This window comes from Phacochoerus africanus, chromosome 16 (genome assembly GCF_016906955.1).
Source record: "Phacochoerus africanus isolate WHEZ1 chromosome 16, ROS_Pafr_v1, whole genome shotgun sequence".
Lineage (NCBI taxonomy): Eukaryota > Metazoa > Chordata > Mammalia > Artiodactyla > Suidae > Phacochoerus > Phacochoerus africanus.
The window spans coordinates 47,620,070-47,645,157 of NC_062559.1; the positions used below are offsets into that span (position 1 = coordinate 47,620,070).

The following is a 25,088-nucleotide window of genomic DNA, read 5'->3' on the forward strand; positions in this document are numbered from 1 at the left end:
GTAATGTTTTTATAAAAAAAATTTCGAAGTGTTTACTAAATCTTCATCATCACAACCTAATATTAAGTGAAAGCGCTTCATGATAACGGGTAATATTGCTTCCAATGAGGCAACGTTTTAGGATGTTCATTGCGATATCACTGGAAAACATGAGAAGAGAACAAAACAAAACAAAACAGACACAGTCTCAATGTTCCTCACCTCGGGAATGGCTAAATCCCATCCTGTGAATAAACTCCAACAGTTAAAAGAACGTGGTTTGTTGTACACTAACATGCAAAAAGCTCTCCCAGACATGTGCTTCCCCCCCCCCCGCCCCCCGTGGAAAAAAGCAAGTGTCATAAAACAGTATTGTGTGGTATGTTCCGAAATGAAGCACAGAAAACACCACTTTATCTTTTCTACAGGCACAAACATATGTGTAAATATACAGAAACAGGTCTGGAAAGATATAAAGCAAAGTACTACAGGTACCTCTGAGGAAGGAGCAGATATTGAAAGAAGGGTTAGTTAAAAGGGCTCTTGGCTCTATCTGGTCATATCTTAAAATCCTTACAAAATTAACATATTTATGCATACCTGTGTAACACAACAATAACTGATCAAATGGGCTGCTCAAACCATGAACTGCATATTTGGAGAGTCAATATCATGAGGGTTCCTAGAGGTTTCTGTACAGACTCATAGGATTAGGAAAAACCACTTTACCTAATAAAATTAAGTACCATTATATACAAGACTGTACTAAGCAAAAATGTTTAACTTTACTTCTCAACTCATGGATTTGTCTCCTCAAAGATATTCTCCTTATACAGAACACTTCATTCCTTAAATACCTTATGCCTCTCATATTAGTTTGTATTTTTTATCATGGATTTTTTTTTCCTAGTAAGCCATTCCAGTCTAGGTCATATTAAATAACACCTTTTCATAATTTTCACAGGTGCACTCTAACTTGTAAGACTTCTTTAATGCCAACAATTAAGAATCACAATGAATGAAACTCATTAACAATTACTCTTAATTCTTTACATTTTCATCCTACAAATCAGATTATTTTCCTCACTTTTACCCTAATCACACCCTTTATATTTCAAAAAGAAAAAAGAGCCTTCAAGAGGCTGTGGGAATAAATGAAAACAACGTACCTTCCACTGTGAGCCCCCTCCTTCCCACACACAAGGAAAAGTGCAGATTTTACATGTAGCTCCAGGGTATCTACCATGAGATGACCGAGAATTAAGTTCTATGTTTATTCTTGACAAATATTTATCAGGCCAGAGGACTTTTCTCATGCTTTTGTAATACCACAGTTACGCTCAGACTTGCACAATGATCAAATACGCCATCTTTTCTATGTATACCAAGCGACTCAGCTGGCATTTCTTACTATTGTTGCTTTAAAGAGCCCCTTTTGTAAGAGTTCCTTCAGACTTCTCCGCTAATATAAACAGAAACCCCCACACACTAATTTAATCACAAGCCATCCGCGGAGTCGGTGTTAAGTCTAAGGATCCCTTACTCTTTACAACTTCTCCATCACTGAATCCAGCCTGCATACTGCGTAGATACTTTAATTTCATTTTTAGGCGAGTTGTCCATTGTCTCCCACCTTCATTCGTCACTTTAACGCTCATCTTCGCATTCGCTCTAACTCAGAATCCTGAGTGTTGCTCTAAGTCTCTCCTTAAGTCCAAATGATAACTACTCACCTGTAGATTACTACCTTCCCACATTTCCTATCCCACTGTCGTCTCAAAAAACTGCCATAAGCTGGAGAATAGAAATATTATCTCCAGTCTGTAGATGGGAAAAATGAAGCCCAGAAAGTTTAAGAGACTTGCCAGAGGTGAGTCAACATGATGAAAAAATAAGTTTATCAAGAATTCAGTTTAACTGATTGGCCCCAAAACCATGCTTATCTTTCCCAGCTTTTATCACAGATTATAAGCAGCATTTCCCATAAGTGATCCCTATGTGAAGCAAAACCTCAATATTTTCCCTAAACAGAAAGAAGGAAAATATCCAAGAGACAAAAAGGCTAACAAATTAGAACACTTGGCAAGGGCTCCGTTTCATCACGGAGGGCTTCCACTTCGACAGGTGATAGATGTATAAAGAAAAATCATGAAATAATTTAGTCTGGTCAGTGGAGACAACACTGGGCGTAAGAAAACCCAAGTCCTAGTCTTTTTTTAAAAAAAACTCAATGGATTTTATTACATTTATAGTTGTACAACCACCATCACAACCCAATCCAGGTTGTCGTCTTGCCGTTAGGCAGTATGACTTTATTATAATTTTAGCCCTGAAGGCGAAGATATACAGATTTCTACTGGTCAACACCAGCCATCTCTTCATTCCTATTGCCACGCCAAGTATCTGGACACAGTAATGAAATCAGGAATATTCTTGAGAAACTTGGAAGCAGTTGCAAAGTTCAGTAAGAGAGAAGAAAACGAGTTGCCAGTACTAACATGCTCAGGAGCAGCAGATGACCAAAGTAAACGCCTGCAAGAACAATAGACGACTGAAACACAATTCTCTCTCTCTCTGTACTGTAGAAGGTAAACAGTCATGGAATCAAATCTATGTACAGAAGTGTAAAAGGAAAGAAAAGCATTGAATATAAAACATTTCCCTTTTTTTCAAATTACCTTTTTTCCTATCATATTCTTCTCCTAAAGTAATCTTTGAGGGTTAAAAACAATTACTGAAAATTCAAGAAATGCTGATGGAAGAGTGTTAACAGGTACAGATTTTAATTATGTCACTATATTATGTGATTCCAACAAAAGGGCTATTTTATAAAGGCTAAAAAATGAAGCCAAGATCTAAGGCGAATACATACATTAATAATTTCATTTCCTATTTCCCTGATTGTTTTTAAAGACAAACATCTGGTAAAACAACTGGAAAGAATGGTTCTCCACTATTCACTAGGTATTTCATGTTTGTTCCCTGTTTCTTTTTTTTAAAGTATAACCTCTCCAAGAACAAGAGCATTCTCTTCCGCTATAGCTCCCAGTATAGAGCCTTGACTATAACAGGTAAACAGCAAATGTTTAGTAAACGCTTAACTAATACTCTGAATTATTTTTCCTTTTTATTACCTAGATTTTAGCTCTGACTGGGGATAAAATTCCATATAATCAACAAATGACACACACCAAAGTAAAATAAAAAGTCACTTGGGATTAGCTTGAGTTTGTAATAGCACCCATATGTCAAAGGAGCTGGTTCATTTCTTGTGTTAACAGGGGTGAGGTCTAAAGAAAATTCAAATTGGAGTAAAGCATGGATAGATGTAGTGGCTCTTAGAGCAAACAACCTTCTTTCAGATGAGAAAGCTGAAGGGTAATCTTCATCACAGAGCTATCACCCCAGGCATAACTAAAAATTAAAAATAACAATGGTTAGAAGGCAGAAACCCTTCCCTCTGACTCCGAAATTTTGGCATGCTTGGATTTGACAAAATTAAACATCGAGCTTGAAAAAACAGTAAATAAGAAAACAAAAGTAAACAAATACTTTTTTCTAGAGGATATCAACATTTCCAGGTTAAATAAACATCTAATTTTGCACTTGCATAAAATCTCTCTAAAAATGTAATAAAGATGTGTGTGTAATTTTATTTTAAGGGCATAAGTTTACAAAGATATGGAGAATTAAAGAAAAGTGACTCTGGAAGCTGTGAAACACAGCGATCAAAGAGGAACTACAGGACACCCAAACTAGCTACTGAAAAAAGGCAGAAAATCATTTCATTTACATAACAAAATCTTCCAAAGGCTCAGGATTTAGCAGCCCAAGGTACCTGAGGTGAGGGCAACTACAATAAGGAGACTCAGATAATATTAGGTCACTAGCTGATCCATTAACAAACTGTAGTTACTCTTTCTCCGTAGCTATATTTTTATCTTCTTGAAATTGATACTTGCTTACTTTTTTATTTACACGACTTACCAATAATCCCACCCCACCCTTCTTGCAGGGTACTTGCTGCCCTTCCCCCTCAGCCATGCAGCACTGAAAACTGGAGGATTATCTTCTGCAGGGAGCAAGGTGAGAAGTGTCTTGGACAAAAGACAATGTAATCTTATAGAAACCAGGACTACAGAATGAGCCAGTCCTTCCCCCGGCTTCTCCTTCTCGACTCTCAAAAGCCCTAACCTGGTCTTTACCTTCCAAGGCAGGCGTAAAGGGTCTTTTCTAGAGAACGTGACCAGCCTGAGAGGAAAGACACGAACATCAAGATCACGAATTACTCCCAAACAATCCAGTCACAGAGTGGCTTCAGAGACGCTCAAATGCAAACAGAGCTCTAGGTGCCCAATTCTCTACTCTCAACAATGAGCTATGAACCTTGGGATCTCAGATGCTGAGAAAAGCCCCTAACATGAATGACAGAGGCCAGAATAAACAGGTAAAATCTACTTGGAATAATAAAACTATTCAAGGATGAAGGAAACAATCATTAAAATTATCAGTGAAATAAGAAAACTTTATATTCCTGGAACTAGAACAAGATTGCTATGGGAAAGGAACATCCCAGAGAAACAAAAGAGCTTCTGAAGTAAAAAAAAAAAAAAATGCAATAGAAATCATGAAAGATAAATTTGGGGAAATACCAAAAAAAAAAAAAAAAGTAGAAGAGGTAGAAAAATAGAAGAGAACAGAAACAGAGGCCTAATAGAGGGCATCTAAACAAGAGTTAAAGAAAGAACAGACAACACAGAGGGGAGAAAAACATTAATGAAACACAATATTTTTACAGAACTGAAAGCAGTAAATTGCTACACTACATGGGACATGGTAAGAGTTGAAAACAGTCATACTAAGACATATCATTGTGAAATTTAAGAACACGAAAGACAAAGAAAAAAAAAAAAACAACACAATCACATGTCAAGAATTAGGAAGAAAAGAGCTTTTGGATGCTAGTCAGATTTCATTAATCGCTGAGCCACAACAAGAACTCCAGGAAGAAAAGTGTTTTTGAATTTTACTTTTCTTTTTTTGTCTTTTTAGGGCCGCAGCCTCGGCATATGGAGGTTCCCAGGCTAGGAGTCAAATGGGAACTGTTGCCACCAGCCTACACCACAGCCACAGCAATGCCAGATCCAAGCCGCATCTGTGACCTACACCACAGCTCACGGCAACGCCGAATCCTTAACCCACTGAGCAAGGCCAGGGATTGAACCCGCAACCTCATGGTTCCTGGTCAGATTTGTTTCTGCTGCGCCACAACAGGAACTCCAGTTTTCGAACTTTTCTTTTAAAGACAGGTGATGATGAAAAGATGCATTTAAAATATTGCCACCCTAAAATTCTTTACCCTGCCAATCTATCAATCAACTGTGAGGACAGTTAAAAATTTTCAGACTTGCTTATAAGTTTTCAAAAATTAATATACCACCAACACTTGGTCTTAGAAAGATTTAAAAAAAAAAAAAGAGGGTAACACTGCCCTTTGAGCATGCAACAAAGGGGCAAAACAAAAAAGGGAAGAGGGTATGAGCTAAAGGAACAAGAAGATGCAATCCAGGAGAAAGGTAAAAGTGATTCTCAAGAAGATGGTGACAAGTGTACATCAGGTACAGAGAATAATGAGAAAGAGAAGAGAGAGAGAGGAGAGTGGAAAAGAGCTAATCCTCATTGTCCATAATAGTTAAAACCAAAAAAAAAAAAAAAAAATCAAGAAATCAGCCACATAAGCATACCATTATAATGATAAGGAGCTAAGTGCCAAAATAATCAGCTAAGAAGTTCAAAGTAGTAGCCTCTGGGGAACAAGAAAGAGAGGTAAGGAGAACTGGGTAGCATGTTGGTCTTTCATCTATACATGCATTAAAATTTTTAATTTTAATATGAGAACCTACCAAAAAATATGCCCCTCATATATCAAGGGTCACCAGTTTAAATGCAGAAAAATCAGAATTACAACCATTCTTACAGAGCTCAAAACAAACACAACTTTTTCTTTGACAGCAAAAGCCTGGGAAGACCAGGCTGTCCTTTGATAATACATTTCATTAAATTCTTCTCTGTATACATTATGACATGAAATGTATTTTAATAAAACATGCAATTAAAATATAACGCTTAAAATCAATATTTAAAACAAATTTTTAACTTTCAAAAGATATGTATATTCTTTGCCTTCACAGTGTAAAGGTTTAACTTTAACAAAAGGAAACTTTTTAATCTGACTTAATTCATCATAAAACTGCTTCATGTTCATTTATAGCCATATTTGGATAGTTTAAGCCAAATCATTTTTCTTAACTCACACACCACTGACTCCACTCCAACTTGGAAGTGGGGCTCAAAAGTCAATGACTTGTAATTAAATATAATTCAGATTACAGTATCATTATACCAAATTGACACATCCATGTAAAAATATAAGCTACTAGAATTAGCTATCAAATTGGGATATTTTATTCTTATCTCACTCAGCATTTAGGCTGTTTGTTCTCTTCTACTTATTATCAGCCTGTAAAGCACTGAGCAAAACATTACATAAAGTAAGTACAAGGCACTGCATTAAAAATAGGCACACACTCACAAACATACACATATTTGTCTTTTTAGAGCCGCACCTGTGGCATATAGATGCTTCCAGGCTAGGGGTCGAAACGGACCTACAGCTGCCGGCGTACACCACAGCCACAACAACGCCAGATCCTAGCTACGTCTGTGATCTACACTGCAGCTCATAGCAATGCCGGATCCTTAACCCACTGAGCGTGGCCAGGAATCAAACTCGTGTCCTCATGGATGCTAGTCAGGTTTGTTACCGCTGAGCTACAATGGGAATGCCAAGCACAAAAAAAATATTTTTGATGCTGAATACGAAGGAAACATTCTCTTCTCAAAGGTATTAGTGCCACTCAACCACATCTCCCGGGCGGGACTTCTCAGGTGAGAAGAGAGGGGAGCAGTCTTCCCACACAGGGGGTCCTCCTCTGAACATCGAGCACAATCGACAAGAAAAGACAACGTCTTTCTATGCATCCAGGTGAAAACCCTGCCCTACTGATTATTTTAAAAGTTTCAGAAATTTAGAAAGTCCAAAGTGGTCCTAGCTCAGCGAGAACAGCCATTTCCTATGCAAAACGAAGAGACTGTTTTAGGCTTGGACCTCACAATGATTACGTGGAAGCCCTCCTGGTTGTGAGAAACTTGAGAAACACGCAATATGTTCAAAGTGGTGAAGGAACCCTCTAAGGAGATGGCAAACTGACCATCGGGCGCTGGTACCGGTTTAGTCTTTTTCTCATTGTCTCCTGATGGTGGCCGTCAACACCAGACACAACTAGGTGTCCCTGCCAGCCCTTCGCTTCCGACTGAGCTGGATGCCATGTTTGAGAATCCTGGGAACACAATGAACTAAAAAGACGGTAATTTGTGTCTCTTGTAAATTTTTAAAAGGCGACATAAAAAATATTGTTTCAAACGCTGCAGAAAGTCTTACAAGCCCTTTTCTATAATGGTGGTTTTCTGCTTTTAACAGAATTTCCACCACATGCTTTGGTTTGATACAGTTGCATTACTGGTGCAGTTCACACGGACACTAGTGGACAGATTCACCCAGCGGCCTCGCGACAGCTGGCCGGCACTCACTTCCACTCGCGCAGCCCAGACACAATCCCGGGGGAATCGCACTGTCTTCACCGCCCCTCACTCCCATGTCCACAGCTCCTTCCTGCCTTTCAGCGCCCTTCTTCCTGCTCTTACCCCAGGTTTTTCAGTATGCTCAAACTTCCCTATTTCTCCCCAAATCAGCAAAGCCCTAAATACTGCTGCCCTTGGGTCCGCTCACATTCTCTATTTCAAAGCTTTACTACCTAGTCAGATGATTTTGTCAGCAGGGAAAGGAAAAGGGGCGACCACTTAACCACTTACTGAAAATCCCCTTCACCCATAGCATCCAATACATGGGCATCGTCCCGCACCTCTTTTCCTCAAATCTCACAAGAAAATCTGCCCCTGGTCCTCTAGGAAGTGACTGCCTGTGGGAGAAATCAAGTCCCTCCCACCCGCTGTTGACCAGGACCCATGAGTTACTCCTCTCCTGTAACTTCAACATGCCTTCATTTGCTATTCCCATATTTGTAAACATTGGAGTTCCCTGGTGGCCTAGCAGTTAAGGATCCAGTGTTGTCACTGCTGTGGGGTGGGTTTGATCTGTGGCGTGGGAACTTCTGCATGCTGCAGGCTTGGCCAAAAAAAAAAAAAAATATATATATATATATATATATATGTTAACTTTTTCCTCACCCCTAATATTTTAAATACCTATTTTGAACCCCATTTCCCTTTTAAGTCACAGCCTCCTCCCTTCTTCTCCAGCACATCAAGCTCCTCTAAAGAGTAGTTCACCAGAGTTTCCACTGTAGCCCGGGGTTAAGGATCCAACTGCAGCGGCTCGAGTCACTGCTGAGGTGTGGGATCAATCCCTGGCCTGGGGCAGTGGGTTGAGGATTCGGCATGGATGCAGCTGTGGCACAGGCTGCAGCTGCAGCTTGGACTGGATCCCTGGCCCCAGAACTTTCAGATGCTTTGAGTGCAGGAGGAAAAAGAAGTGGGGGAGGTAGTTCCTCCTAGGCATCTTCTCTTCAGTTCTCCACCTTGCCATTCAGCCTCTGCCATCTGTTACCGAGCTTCTCTAGTCGCATTCTCCTCAAAGGCTGGGCAACAAGCGAGCTGAAAAATCAGTCACCTATTGTCACCACACCCTGCAGGAGAGCAGACCATCTCCGCTGTTGGTGACCCTCAGGTTTTCATTATTTTCTTGAAGGAGCTCATCCCTTCGAAGGCTTCAGCTAATTTCCATCTGAATATAACTTTCAAATCTTAGTACTCACTTGTTCTCCAGCTGCCTTCCCCCTGGAATCCCAAAGATGGTGCCCTTAATTTACCATTTTCAAAACTACTCACTCACCCAAACTAGAGATGCTAGTTCTTGTTATTATGACATCACTATTTATCCATTCTCCAAAGCTTAAAATCTCAGGATCGTCTGATTTTTTTTCTTCTCCCTCACTGTGACATCGCATTCTCCTCAAAATCCTTCTCATTCTATTACATAAAAGTCTCAAATTCATCTTTATCACAATTCCCAGTCTCTGACCTTTGTTTTTTATCATGTCTAGACTATTTGAAAAGCCTCTTAACTGGTCTACTCATCTCCAATCTTTCCCCATCCTAGTCCCCGCTCCATGCTATGTCCAGAAGTATCCTGGTTAAAGTATAGAGCTCATCCAGAGAAAAGCTAAATCTACAAAGATTTTTTTTTTTTAAAACAGATCAAATAGTGCTATTCCCAATTTGCTCTCACAATGTAGTGAGAATACATTTTTACTGACCTAACCACTAATTAATAAAGCAGTGAAAAGCTCCACTTCTTTATTATAAGAAAATATGTAATATTATAACTGAACCAGCACAATTGTCTGAAAGTGGTTTTTATACAAGCAGCACTAATAAGCATGAAATATGACTACAGGATCACTGCCAGATTGTATTTAACATGCAAATTTTTTAGTATCTTTTTTAGTATCCTTCAAACTAGATTATTTTAGAATAAATTTCATTGGTAGTTTTTTCAAGACAACACTTATTTTATATATGCACTTACAAAAATACAGAGAATTCAAAACAGATCCAACGATAGAGTGGTTTTTAAATTCAGCCATAATGGAGGTAATAGAAGAAAAGTACATCATCTTAAGCAACTGACTCAAAATCCAACTCTCGTTCTCCTCCACTGCTACCATTTTACTTGGAGCCACCACCATCTCTTGCTCATTTATTTCGGCAGTCGCTCAGTCCCCTTTCACTCCAGTTCTCAACAATATTCTCCAGGGTGGCTACAGACCATCCTTTAAAACATAAACAGATTTTTTTTACTCTTCTGCTAAACCTATCCAAAGGCTTCCCACTGCTCTGAGGAAAATACCTGAACTCTCGACCACGACCTATAGAGCCTTCAGGATGTGGCACCTTGGTGCCCCTCGGAGCTCATCTTTCACAACTCTCTCCCCCGGTCCGCTCGTCTCCAGTCACACTGGCCTCCCTTCAGTTCTTAACATGCCAGGTTAATACCATTTTCGGTTCTCTCCTTGAAACAATCCTCCCAGATTGCCACGTGCCTATCATTATTCTCTTTTTGTTCCAGTACAAATGTCACTGCCCCAAAAAGTGAACCCTGACACCCAGTCTCAACTAGCGCCTCCCTAATCAGTGTCATTTGCACCACAGCACTCATCTGAAAGTACCCCTGCTTGCAGTCTGTCCCCCCGCCCCCGACTAGAAATGGACTCACTGTTCTGTCTGCTCCAGCACAGGACCGTCAGCTGACACTCAGAAAGCATTCAGATATTCAACAACAAATAAACAAACACATACATGCTACTGTCTCAAAGTTCCATCTCCCAAGCTTCAGAGTCTATTTTCTTGCTTAATCTCTGTGAAGATATCCCATGGATACAATAAGCTTGACATGCCCAAAGCTCATCAAATTACGTCCCAAATCTGGTCTCCTTCTGGTATTCCCTATCTCAATTAATGGCACCCAGAACGCCTGTTCAGTCTCCTTTCCTCCCTTTACCTAGTCTGCCACTAAGACCTTTCAATCTGATATACTGCAAGTATTTCCAATAACCCCTTTTCCTTTACCTCCACTGTCACTGCCTTAGTTCATACTCTCATCCTTTCTCACCTTAACTTCTGAAACCTTCTATTTATTTTTCTCACTCCATGTATCCCCAATACCATCATCGGAGTGAATTTTCCAAAATACAAATATGAGCGTGTTTCCCCTGGTCAAAATCACTCACTGGTTCTCCATAACCTATAAAATTCCAATTACTTAACATGGCATAACGGCCTCATATCTCCTCCCTTAGCTGTTCAAACATCCTCTCGTACTCCTCCTTAGAGGGGACCTTCTACTTTCAGCCACACCAGGGCATTTGCTATCCATAAACCCATTGCTCCACACGGCTTTAACGCCATCGTCAGGGTCTCCAATGAAGCCTTTCCCGACTCATCCTAGCAGACCTAGAGCACACAGCATTCCCTGCACTGTACACAGTGCAGCTGATCCTCATTATTCACTGATTCTACACTGGTGAATTCACCTACTCACTAAAACTCACCTTTTAACTCTGAAGTTCATACTCGCAGTACTTCAAAGTCATATGCAGACACAGAGCAGAAAAAGGGAAAGAAAAAAAAAAAAAAAAAAGGCCCAATTTGCGCATCCCCAACTTAGGACCAGTGGTGCAACACTTTGCTTCTTGTTTCAGGTCTCAAACCAAAAATGAGTATCCTTTTCATGGTTTGTTTAGTGCCACATCTTCCACATGTTTGTGCTTTTTCATGGTGATTTCACTATCTAAAATGTCCCCAGGTATAGTGCTTAAAGGTTATCCAGTGTTCCTGAGCACAGAGAAGTCTGGTAATGAGCTCTACAGAGAAAATACAAGTGTTTGATTAGCTTTCTTCAGGCACGAAATTATAGGGCTATTGGCTACTTGGCGTGAATGAATCGTTGTGTATATATCAAGGTGTTTTAAATAGAAACATACATAGAGCAAGGTGATATACTGACCAGTTAATGAAAATGTGTTCAGAGAATCACAGGAACCTAACTCTAGAGTAAAAACTACTCTAGAAATAATAGCTCAGTGTTCCCTAACTCAGTGTTTACAGAGAACAAAACCACCACAAATAATGAGAACTGATGTGTATTTTCATTTACACATCTGCCTCCACCACAAAATTAACGGGTTTTCTGAGGGCAGAAAAGGCATCTTATTTCTCTCTGAACTCTAATGCTTATTATTGCACCAAATACACTGCAGTTAATCTTTACTGCATGTAATTTAAAGAACTGTGGTTCCTCACTGTTGTAATGTGATTTTGCCCTATATATTTAGACTTTGTGGTAAGATTCCCCACACTGCTCCCTGCCCCTGGGAAGCCTTGCTCAGCTGATGACCTGAACGTCATCCTTCATCCCTGCCCTTTCACCTCTTTGTAGGAAAAAAAAATAAAAACAAACAAAAAAAATCACACTAAGTTGAAACTTCAAAAAAAAAAAAAAAAACAGTTAAATGGAAATGCATTTCCAGGTATTTAATTCCCATCAGGTCAGTTAGCCTCCAGGAGCTTAGATCTAAACACTAAGAGACAAGGTTGCAGACACAATGGAAAGCTGGGCACATGGGCCTGCACGGTCTCCTTCCTGAGGTCCCACTGATAGGACAGAATCCACACTTTTTCAAAACACCCACAATACTAGAAGTGAGGTAGAAGAGAAATGAAAGACAGATTAGAAACCAGAAACTTTAGGAAATTTCTACAAGTTAGAAAACAGGTAAAGAGGACTGCACAGCCAGCAAAAAGACGGATTTGAAAATCCAGAAGTAATTCCCTCACAAAATGCCTAGAAATGCTAACAAAAATAGCAAAAATGTCCACTCGAGTACAAAAAGAAGTCCTCAAGAAACTCTCCATGCTGGAGTTCCCATTGCGGCTCAGTGGTAACAAAGGTTCCTAGTATCCATGAGGACGGGGGTTTGATCCATGGCCTTGCTCAGTGGGTTAAGGATCCAGCACTGCTAATAGCTGTGGTGTAGGTTGCAGACATGACTCAGATCTGGAGTTGCTGTGGCTGTGGTGTAGCCCAGAAGCTGCAGCCTGGAAACTTCCATATGCCGCAGGTACAGCCTCCAAAAGACAAAAAAAGAAAAAAAGGTACAGCCTTCAAAAGACCAAAAAAAAAAAAAAAAAAAAGACAAGACAAAAAAAGAAACTCCTCAGGGGCCAACATGAAGAGGATAAAAACAAACTGCTAAGCAGGTGCTCAGGTCACAGCTCCACGGGGTGTTTGCAGCTTTCAGTACCTTGAAGTTCAGAGGCAGCAGTTCAGGCCTTGGTCTGCTCAAGAAGAATTGCCAACTTCATCCCCTCCACACAGAGCAGGGACCTTACAGGACTAAGCCCCACCCTGTAAAGGAATGGCCTGGCAAAGATGTCCCTGTTGGCCAAGGAAGCCAAAGAGGAAACGAGCCTTTCTCAGCTTGGGCTTTGTATTAGGAGGCATGTACCACCCGTGAATTTACAACCACAGCCTTCTGTCGACGACTCAGGCTCCGACATACCTACCTAGTTCAGAAAACTCCAAGCAGGGAAATTATAAAGGTGCCAAAGAAAACCCTCAGCAAATCTCCCCTGGAGGAATATGCCCCGTAACCAAGCTGCACAGAATCCCTCGAATAAAGCCTAGCCAAGCATGAGCTCACAATTCAAGAATCACAAGAACACAAGAGGGGAAAAAATAAAGACAGATAATTGAGGACACAAGAAAATAATACTGTCATAAAGGAAATCAGGTAAGATTGAAGAAACCTTGTAACCCGAGATATTAGAGGTAAGCACAATTCTTCCCAAATGGATTTTTTCTGGGCCTCCCTTGAGAAGTACCTTTGGGCTCAAATATTCTTTTAGAGTAGAGTCAATAATTACTAGGTCAAGTTGAAAAAAAAAAACTGACCCACGTTTTCTAAGAGACATGGCGTCATTTTAAGATTTACAATACACTAGCCCCCAGGGTAAGTACCACTCCCCTGCCCTCGACCATCTGGAAACTGTAAGGAGATTTCTGATGCCCCAGTGGCTGTGGTGGGAAGCAGGGGCACCAAGCGTCAAGTGGTGTTAAGCACAATCCCACATGACAAGGTACAGTACTGCCCAAAACGCCAATGACCGACTGGGGAGACATACTTTGCTGATGTAACTAAATCTGAAACTTATCAGTGAGGAGATCTGTGAGGACTGGGAACAGAAAATTTTAGACTTTCATTGTACATTCATCCTTCTATACTATTTCAACTCTGTTTTTCATCTAACAGTTATGCTTTTAAAAATTAAAAATAAAAGGTGTTCCTGTCATGGCCCAGCTGGTAGACAGGAGGACACAGGTTCAATCCCTCGCCTCGCTCAGTGGGTTAAGGATCTGGTGATGCTGTGAGTGACCTGTGGTGTAGGTCGGCAGCTGCAGCTCCCGCTCAAGCCCTAGCCTGAGAACGTCCATATGCTGCAGGTGCAGCCCTAAAAAGACCAAAAGCAAAATAAAAACAAATTCATATAAATAAGTAATGGGAGGGAGAGGTATCCTGTCCATCAGTCAACATAAATCCCTTCCTTCAGAAAAACTGGGTTGTTGATGGCTCCAAGGCTAAAAAGCAGTCATATGACTACCCTGGGATTCCTAGAATCACAGAAGTGCTCTCCAAGCATTTAGTATCTCGTAGCTAAAATACTCCCAAGAATTAAAACAGGCTTACTGATGTCGGCTGTGTGCTCATGTGGTGAGGACCTGAAACCGCATTTGTGAGGCAGCAGCTGCAACACCAATGCTCCCCACAGCTGACAGGAGCCCAAGGAAGGAGGCAAGACTCAAAACAGTAGCTCACTACATGGAAGTCGTGGGGCAGGATGGTTCTGTGGTACAGCTGCTGAGTAAACAAATGAAAGCCTCTTTCTAACAATCGATTTATCAGTGAGGCCGACCAGTTTTAGACTGATGGAAAGCCAATTAATGAAACATCTGCACAGATGAAAACGGAAGATTAAGATCTAAGGGAGGTATACGAGAAGGAGACAGGAAACATTTACTACAACAAAACCTGACACGTACTCCAGAACTCCGCCCCTCAAAGATCACACCCCCCCCCCACCCCCACTCGATTTGGATCCCTCGCCTCCTGACTGCTACACAGTTTTTCTATACTTCTGCTTCTCTCCCTATTCCTTTCTTGTACACAGAGTAGCTAATACAGCTGACTTTTGAACAATGGTGGTTTGAACTGTGTGGGTCTACGACAGTGCCACACACTCTGTGGTTGGTTGAAGCCACAGGTGCCAAGGAAACCCAGATGTAGAGCCCAGCGATAAATTACTGACAGATTACCAGCTCCTCCACCCCACCCACCCACCGTGTTACTCAAAGATCAACTGTATAGACAGCCATACTGCACGTACATTTTACTACGTGGTCAATATGTTTACATCAATAAGTTGAGGCAGGCTAAGGAAAAAATTAACTGGTTCTTAACGTTTTTCACTTATCATTATGAAACCACTATAATACCTTTTAAAATACCTTTTTGTTAAGTAGCTGTTGTATGCAGGGCAAACAATAAGCAGGGATAAAATTATTCTAAAAAACAACTCCTAGATGTTTTTTTCTGGGAGTTAAGCATTTCATTTAAATAAACTTGTATAACAGAAAGATTACAACAGTTGCAAATACTGTCAGGAAAAAAAAAAACCCAAACTTGCATTAAAAAAAATACATAACAGACTCATATATTCCAGAAAAAAACCTGGGTTCAAGAACTAGCTCGACCCAGACCTGGGACTTGAAGCACATGAAAAAGCCTTCTTACAAAAAAAGGTACCTAAGAAATCACATTGAGAGGCCCTCAGAATTTGGATATAGGGTGAAACCTCAAGAATTTAGTAAAAGAAAACACAAGATACATAGACCTAGCATAAGAGGTGGGGGGGGGACAACACTCTAATTCAAGTAGAAGTTTGGGAAATATCTGTCTAATCAAAATGTCCAACATATAGCCTTAAGATAAGAACACAATAGAGAGATCAATGACAGTCAAGTGTATTGTAAGCTGTGGGGATAAGAAGTATTACCAGAAAGGCAGTACCTGGCCAAGCCTAGAAAAAAGGAAGTAATAAATTGATGCAGGTTTCCAAAACTGCCCAGGGGAGAGCTGGCCTCCTCCACATTCCAGTGTTTTTCAATCTTGGCACTACTGGCATTTTGAGCCAGATAATTCCTCGTGATGGGGGAGTGTCCTATGAATTGTTTAGTAGTATCCTTGGCCTCTATCCACTACACGCTAAAAAATAAGAAGCACCCCATCCCAACTGCAGGCAACCCAAAATCTTCAGATTTGACCAAATATCCCATGGGAAGCAAAACTGCCCCCTTAAAGACTCAGCGGTATATTATAAACAATGCCAAGAGAAGTTCCTGTTGTGGCTCAGCAAAAACGAGCCCGACTAGTATCCAGGAGGATTCGGGTTTGATCCTTGGCCTCGCTCAGTGGGTTAAAGATCTGGTGTTGCCATGAGCTGTGGTGTAGGTCACAGATGTGGTCTGGATACCCCTCTGGTGTGGCTGTGGCATAGGCCAGCAGCTGTAGCTCCGATTGGAGCCCTAACCTGGGAACTTCCATATGCAGCAGGTGTGGTCCTAAAAAGAAAAGGAAAAAAAAGAAAAAGCAAATAGATGCACCAAGTGAATACAATTTGAAGTTTCTAGCATCAAAATCACCTCACTTTTCCTGATTATCCAGTAAATGTCTCACAATAATTTGCTTTCTAGATAAAGTATTATCATGACTGCAAACGGCATTTGCTATAGTTTTGAGAATTTAAAAAAGAACAAGTCAGAAAGACCCATGACCATACTTTACATAAGCTTTCTTTTTTTTTCTTTTTTTTTTTTTTTGTCTTTTTGCCATTTCTTGGGCCGCTCCCGCGGCATATGGAGGTTCCCAGGCTAGGGGTCGAATTGGAGCTGTAGCCACTGGCCTACGCCAGAGCCACAGCAACGCGGGATCCGAGCCGCGTCTGCAACCTACATCACAGCTCACGGCAACGCCGGATTGTCAACCCACTGAGCAAGGGCAGGGATCGAACCTGCAACCTCATGGTTCCTAGTCGGACTCGTTAACCACTGCGCCACAACGGGAACTCCTACATAAGCTTTCTGATAGTAAAAATCAAATCACAGACCTCTCCTATTTCCCCACGGTCTCTAACACTGTTTTAAGTGTTTTTCAGGCACCTGAATCTTTTTAAAACTTAAATATTCCTAGTTTAGTATTCCTATCTTCCTCTGTCCCGCAGGGTCCTGACTTTCTACATTTCCCCTCCCCCCATTTTTACAGCTTCTCTGCCCCCCCCCCTCCATGACCACACCCACAAGGTGCCTCCACCAGCGCTCCTGAAAACACCCTTCCTTCCACAGTTTATCCCTCAGGGCCAAACGAAATTTGACTTATTAATTAACACCGAGGTAAGTGGTTTCAAAAGAACTTTTCTATTCTTTCCTTTAATAATAATAAAAGAGATCAAATATAGTTGAGAAGAACATGCCACAGAACCTAAATGAATGTTTAAAACTAGATCAGGGTGTATTGTGAGAAAAGATCCCCAAATCCTGAAAATCCAGAGGCTGTCCTTTGCTAGGAAACCCCCTTGAAAAACTTCAAAATTCCTCTATATTCTCTTTGGTGGGCCACAGTGAATTCATAATTTCCCTAGACGCACCCTGGACTCGCCATTCGCTCTGCCGCCTCTGTCTTCCAAACTCTCACCGCTTCACCTTTAAATCACCACTGCGAGTCTTTTCCTACTGCCCTCTTCTTCACTGTGATCCACTCAGCATAAGACACAGATCATGTTTAATGACTAAACTGCATTAGAAAAACTCGGGGGGTTTTCTGCCATCCGGGAAAGCTTAAATTTCTCTTTAAAAAATCTGTCTGTCCCTCTGTTCAACTGAATTCCTCCATTTGCTAAGACGAACTCTGTCCTAAACTACACTGATCTTACTTTCTAAATATGGAACCACATATCTCATTCCCACCTAAATGCCTTCACTCATGTTACCCCATCAATGATATTCTTTTTTTTTTTTTTTGGCTATTCAATGTCTAATCCTTTGATGGCCCCTTCTTGCTTTTTCAGAATCCAAGTTTTAGAGCTAAAAGGGATCTTTAAGGCTCATCTCAAAATTAATGCAATCAAGAGATTAGGAAGTCCTTCCCTACAGATGAGAGTTTATTTTTTCTTTTCTTTTGTCTTTTTAGGGCTGCACCCGAGACATACGGAAGTTCCCAGACTTGGGGTTGAATTGCAGCTACAGCTGGCAGCCTACACCACAGCTCACATCAACACCGGATCCTTAACCCACTGAGCAAGGCCAGGGATCACACTTGCATCCTCATGGATACTAGTCAGATTTGTTTCCTCTGAGCCACGACCGGAACACCCAAGAATTTATTTTCTTAAACTCTTTCAGAATGTACAGTCTGCTGCACATAATAAACCAATACTTACATGCTAACTTGTGAGGTTTCCTAATTTTTTCAGTAATATTAAACACTGCCCAAGATCATGGAACAATGCTTGGCTAAGGGGGACCTTTTCTTCCCTTAAACTATAAAACATAACTGTTTTATTAGGTGAAATTCCAGTACCTACACATACACACATACACTCTGATTTGCTTTTGGTAGAGAGATACTGTTGTTTCCGCAAATATTTTGGGAAAGAGGGGAGGCAGGTTTGGAAGATAAAAGGGAAACAAGGAGACAGCAGAGAAGGGGGAGAAGATATTTGCGAGGTACTCTTTCTAAAAAAAGAGATAAAAACAGACAAAACAAATTCCCAGCCTTTGATTTAGAATCATGGTCTGTTGGGAAGGAGAGAACAGAGATGAGAATGGAAGGACAACTTCAGAGCCAAGTCAGATGCAAACTGGCATGAAGTTAACCAAGGCTGGAAAGGAACTAACTATAAACACCCACTTGGCTATAGCCAACTAAGTGAGTTAAATAAAGGTTACTAAAAGTTGGTGTTTTTATCTCAAATATCCAAGTTATACTATTTCTAAAACAACAGAAACAGAGGTTGAGGTCAGTATCCTTTAAGTGAAAATAAGGAAGGCTCTGAATGCTTCTTAGGATTTATGAGGCATTTCCTGGTCCCCCACCCCAAGACTGGAAATCCTGAAACATTTCTTTCAAGAAAGCAGTGGTAAATGGAAACTACCTGTATAGTACCTAGGATTTCCAAACTTCACTGCATAAAATGTCGATAATTTGTTTGATATATTTAATATTTTAATTGGGAGGATGTTAAAAGTTTATAAAGTTTTTTAAAAGGATTCATTCACAATCTCAGACTCCTTAACCTTATTTCCCCCACAACATCTTATTTTTATTTTTTGCTCTTTAGAGCCACACCTGAGGCATATGGAGGTTCCCAGGTTAGGGGCTGAATTGGAGCTATAGCTGCCAGCCTACGCCACAGCCACAGCAGATCCAAGCTGCATCTGTGACCTACACCACAGCTCACAGCAATGCCAGATCCTTAACCGGCTGAGCAAGGCCAGGGATTGAACCCGCAACCTCATGCGTCCTAGTCGGATTCATTTCCACTGCGCCACGACGGAAACTCCTTCCCTCATAACATCTTAAAATCCTTCAAGGAAAATTTCCCTCTTGGGGTTTTCAAGAACATAATGATAAGAATGGTGATGGCATACTGTGATGGCTTTGGCTGTTTGCCTCACAGGGTATCCAATCTTCTTAAAACGTGGTTTGTTTGTTTTTTTTCATTTATCCCCCATTCTAAAAGGCTACTATTTAAAAAATAAAATGAAAAATATCTGAATCAACTTTTATAAAATAATGCATGACCATCATTTAATTTCTAAAATAAACAAATTCAATGAATTAAATTTCTCTAAGTCAGCCACCCAAGTTTTTTGTTGTTGTTTTGGTTTTGTTTTTTTTTTTGCTTTTTAGGGCCACACCTCTGACATATGATGTCCCAGGCTAGGGATTGAATCAGAGCTGTTGCTGCTGCTGGCCTATACCACAACTACAGCAACACCAGATCTGAGCCACATCTGCAACCTACACTACAGCTCATGGCAATGCCAGATCCTCAACCCACTGAGCAAGGCCAGGGATGGAACCCAAGTCCTCATGGACCACATCCTCATCAGATTTGTTAACCACTGAGCCACAACGGAACTCCTACCTGAGTTTTTAATACCAAAGTCCCAGATAGGAGGATATAAAATAGATGAATAAAAGGGCAAATAATTGTGTTCATGTAAAGTTAAATTTCCCCATAAAACATTTTATTAAATGTATACAGACACACATACTCTAGGCAAAATAAAAAGACAAATCCACCTGAAGACACTCACTCCAAACACTAAAGAATTCCTATTATATGATACAGGACTATTACGAACACATTACAAGCATGGTCATTTTCTTCATTCAAAACAAGATGCTATATTATTAAACACTATTTAGACTTTTAGAGGGAAAGCAAGAGGAAAAATTAGAATTACGTGAATTTTGTAAAAATTTTAGACTATGGTGGAAGGACTCTTTGAGGTCACACAGTCATCTTTCCACCCAATATTTAATTTTCCTTTGTAAACACACTGAAATGTCATAAAAATAAGACTTAACTTCAGTCAACGGCATCTAATATTTATTGGACTACTTTAAAAGCAAGTTTAAAAATATTTACTAAATGAGACATAACTCTTACACTGGAAAGAAAAAGTGAAACTTATGAATCAAGTAAAGGCAACTGAAAACATGTTTCTTCAACAAATATCATCCACTGTATACACAACACGGTACAACACCAGAGAGTCACAGAAGGAAATGATACCGACCCTCACCGGCCAGACTCTGTGCAAGCACTTCAGCTGTATTATCTGAGTAAAAGCTTATCCCAGCTCTTTGAAGATGTTATAATCCCTGTTTTAGAGATGAGGTTCACTGCATTCAATGGTAACACCAGAATTTCTGCTGGCAAGTTTACTGTTTGCATCACACAGAGCTCTGTGTTCTGAATAAAATAGAAGAGCTGGAAGTTAGAAAAACTAGAATTATAACTCAGTCTCTTACCTCTCTTGCCATCTTGAATAAGAAAATAATAAAGTACCCAGTTTCAAGAAATTACTATTTAACTAAATAAGAAACAATAATTTTTTTTTTTTTTTTTTTGCTTTTTAGGGCCTCACCCATGGCATACGGAGGTTCTCAGGCTAGGGGTCGAATAGGAGCTACAGCTGCCAGCCTACACCACAGCCACAGCAATGCAGGATCCGAGCTGCGTCTGCAACCCACACCACAGCTCTCGGCAATGACGTACCCTTAACCCACCGAGCAAGGCCAGGGATTGAACCTGCAATCTCATGGTTCCTAGTCGGATTCATTTCCCCTTCGCCATGACGGGAACTCCAAGAAACAGTAAATATTTTGCTAGTAAGCAAAACTCCAAATATTATAGTTAATGAAAAGCCAATGAAAAATAACTCAACCATTAAGCTCAAAATAGCAATAAACTATTTATAGTAATATCTTATAATTTGTAATCTGTCATTACCGTATTAAAAGAACTTTCTAAAACTTCCAAAAATTTGGAAATAACTGTGACATTAGCTCTTACTGTATCATCAGATGAGAAGCTATATCCATATGAGTCCTAAGAACCTGGGAAGCTTACATTATTTGGAAAAAGGGCCTTTGCAGATATGACTAAGTTAAGGATTCTGTGATGGGGAGATTATCCTGGATCAATAGGGGGGCCCTCAAGTGCCATCATATGTGTCCTTATGAGAGAGAGGCAAAAAAGAGATTTCTCTCTCTTTTTCACACCCAAGAAAAGGTGCTGAGAAGACTAGAACTGAGGAAGATTTGGAATTCTGCTCTTGAAGACTGGAGTGATGCAACCGGAAACCAAGGAATTCTGGCAGCCATCAGAAACTACAGAAGCAGCGAGGGATACAGTCTCTTCTGGAGCCTTTGTCTTTTCATTTTATCTTTTTAGTGTCTGCACCTGCAGCACATGGCAGTTCCCAAGCTAGGGTCGAATCAGAGCTGTAGCTGCTGGCCTATGCCACAGCAACTTGGGATCTGAGCCAAGTCTGTGACCTACACTACGGCTCACAGCAACACTGGATCCCCAACCCACTGAGCTGAGGCCAGGGATCAAACCCGAATCCTCGTGCATCTTAGTTGGGTTCGTAACTGCTGAGCCACAATGGGAACTCCCTCTTCTGTAGCCTTTGGAGGGAGCACCCCGATTTTGGCCCAATGATACTGATTTCAGATGTCTGGCCTCCAAAACTGTGAGAGAATAAACTTTTTTTTTTTTTTTTCCACACCTTTTAGGGCTGTGCCCACAGCATATGGAGGTTCCCAGGCTACGGGTTGAATTGGAGCTGTAGCTGCCAGCCTACGCCACGGCCACAGCCATGCCAGATCCGAGCTGTGGCTGTGACCTATACCACAGTTCACGGCAATGTCAGATCCTTAGTCCACTGAGCAAGGCCAGGGACGGAACCTGCGTCCTCATGGATGCTAGTCAGATCTATTTCTACTGAGCTACAATGGGAAATCCTAAACTTTTGTTTTATGCCACCAAGTTTGTGGCAATTTGTTACAGCAGCCAGAGGAAACTAATACAATCATTTGTTTTTAATTTTTTAAAAAACTGTTGATGGGAAAATGAGATAATGTGTGGAGAACACTTAGCAAAGTTCCTAAAACACAGTAAGCTTGTACTGCTGACGCCATCAGGATACTAAACCAATTACGTCTAAGTTCTAAGCTCTGGGTAGCAAGAGAAAAAAAATAAGATGTTCAAACAGTAAAACAGGGGAATATATATATGCACACAACTCAGGAGCTAAAACACACGAATCAGCCCCTCATATGATGTGCACTTAACAGCCGTGTCAGTGTTATGTTCTAATTTGTCCTGCACTGAAAGGATAAATTGTGGATGAGGCCAGCCGATGAGAGCTTATTGGGGGGAGGCAAGCGTAAACATTTATTAGCAGAGAAGAAACAAAAGAGCAAGGAAGGACATAGCATGAAAAGGAGCAAAGCAATGGAAACCAATTAGATGTTTGTAGAGCTATCATCTGGCTGAAGCAGAGACCAAGCTGAGAAAGACCTTCTAGGGTTAGTTATCTAAGTGGTACAATGTCTTAAAATCTATGCTGACTGATTTGATAATTAAAGAGAATATGCTGTAGGACGTATTGGCTCTTGGAGACTCTAAAAATATAAGTGTACTCTGACCCCACACCAGACTTACTAAATTAGAACCCTTTGGTGTGGGATAACTCTAAAGGATTCTGACACCCATCTAGGTGGAGAATTTCTACATCAGAGTCAATTCACGGCAAAAGACCTACGGAATTAAAATACCACAAAATATGTAATGTATCCTCACAGTACGCATGCAACTAAATTAACAGCCCTTTCCTAGGTTAAAACTCCTCCCCAGCTGTAACCCCTCCAACCACAGACTTTCCAAAATCTACGCCCTCACTCTTTACTCTTCCTTTCTTAAGTACATGGGCCCTGAACTGCTCAGTCATCTTTCTCACACCTTCTCACAATTTTTTTTTTCTAGGAAAGTTCCACTTTCAGCTGTCTCCCCATCTTTCCACAACATTTACTGTTAGACTAAGATCTAACAATATTTTATAGAACAAAAGAACCATGTAAAAGTAAAGTTCCATTAATATACCATATTATATAATAAACAACTATAAAAGTGTTCTACGACCATTTACTGCAATAAAATCCTAAGTACAACTATCAAGTAAAATTATAAATCACTTTATACAAGATTTTATGCTTTATCCAAAAGCATAAAATTATGAAGTGGCTATCAAAAGCTAATAAACTAAGCACTGTTCACTTCAATCTGTACTTAAGTGCTACTAAGTAGATAACAAAGTACAAGGCTCTGAAAAGTTACAAAGTATACGGAAAGCTCAGCGATTTAAAAACAAACTTCACCAGCACTAGGGTAAAAGAAAAGGTGATCTGGGAAGGGGAACTGACTCTGAACCTAAAAGGAATATCCTTTATGTGTGTGTAGGGTTGGGGTGAGGGGGTGAAGGGTAGGGTGTTTAGATCTTGCTGTCTTCACGCTAGCCTGGGTTTATTTTATGACTGAAGCCAAAAAAGAACACAAGTTAGTGTTCAGATAAATGTCTGCTCTTCCTTGTCCTATAAAACACCTACACCAATTTATGTATATTCCCAGATATTTCTATTTATTTACCTTAGTACTCTTTAGAAATTTCAATCACATCAAATTCTATTAATTTATACTTCTACCAACAATGTGTGAGGTCTCTATCCTCTTCAAAAGTATTATCAAATTGTTTTTGATCTGTCAATGTAACAGGTGAAAACAGTATCTGGCAGTTTTAATTTGTAATACTTATATTGTGCGTGAGGTTGAATGTCTTGACACACATGCTTAAGAACTATTTGAATTTCCTTTTCTGTGAAACATCTGTTCATGATCTTTGTCCACTTTACGGCTGATCTCTTATCAATTTGCAGGTACTCTTCATAAATTAAGAAAGTTAATCTTATATCTGTAATACAGGTTGTAAATATTTTTCTCAGTTCCTGCATTATCACCATGCCATTTTATTATTTCTTTCCTTCATGTACACATTTTATTATCCTCAACCACTACCACTATCACTTACACTCAGAAGTGGCCCACTCACTACAACTATCATCTACTCACACCATTTCAAAGAACATTTTAACACCAAAGCCTTAGGAGGGACAGAATCTCAGGATTGGTTGTTTTTTGGGTTTTTTTTTTTTCTTTAAAGAAATATTTATATTTAATGTCAGCTGTGTGCCAGGTAAAAGTCTAAGTTCTTGAGGCTTGCAATCTAGTGAGAGTATACAGATATAAAAACACATTTTCAGGAGTCCCCATTGTGGCTCGGTGGTAACAAACCCAACCAGCATCCATGAGGATGCTGGTCTGATTCTTGGCCTTGCTCAGTAGGTTAAGGATCTGGTGTTACCATAAGCTGTTGTGTAGGCTGCACATGCAGCCTGAATCTGGCATTGCTGTGGCTGTGGTGTGGGCTGGCAGCTACAGCTCTGATTCAGCCTGTAGCCTGGGAACTTCCATATATCGTGGGTGTGGCCCTAAATAAATAAATAAAAATAAAAATACATTTTCAGATAGTGATAAATGGTTTGCAGAAAAAAAAATTAAGGTAATGGGATAGAGGGAAAAGAGGATGGTGCTACACTGACAGGGTGGTTAATAATAATCCTTCTCTGAGAAGATAACTGAATTGAAACCTGAAATGATGAAAAGGAGCCAGGTTTTAGGAAGAGAATTCTGGGCAGAGAGAACAGTCCTAGGTCAGGAGTAAGCCA

At 40.3% G+C, this 25,088-nt stretch overlaps 1 protein-coding gene across 6 annotated transcripts in view; it reads right to left on the reverse strand.

The window, feature by feature from the left end:
- The window catches only part of PALS2 (protein associated with LIN7 2, MAGUK p55 family member), a 120,710-nt gene that overhangs the window by 91,356 nt on the left and 4,266 nt on the right, over positions 1–25,088 (reverse strand). The window contains exon 1 of one of the 6 annotated variants that reach the window (XM_047763407.1): positions 9,968–10,074. The exons of the other annotated variants lie outside the window; for them this stretch is intronic. The gene's annotated coding sequence lies outside the window, so the exon portion shown is untranslated. Of the gene's footprint in view, positions 1–9,967; positions 10,075–25,088 lie in introns of those variants that run through there. 6 annotated transcript variants of the gene reach the window in all.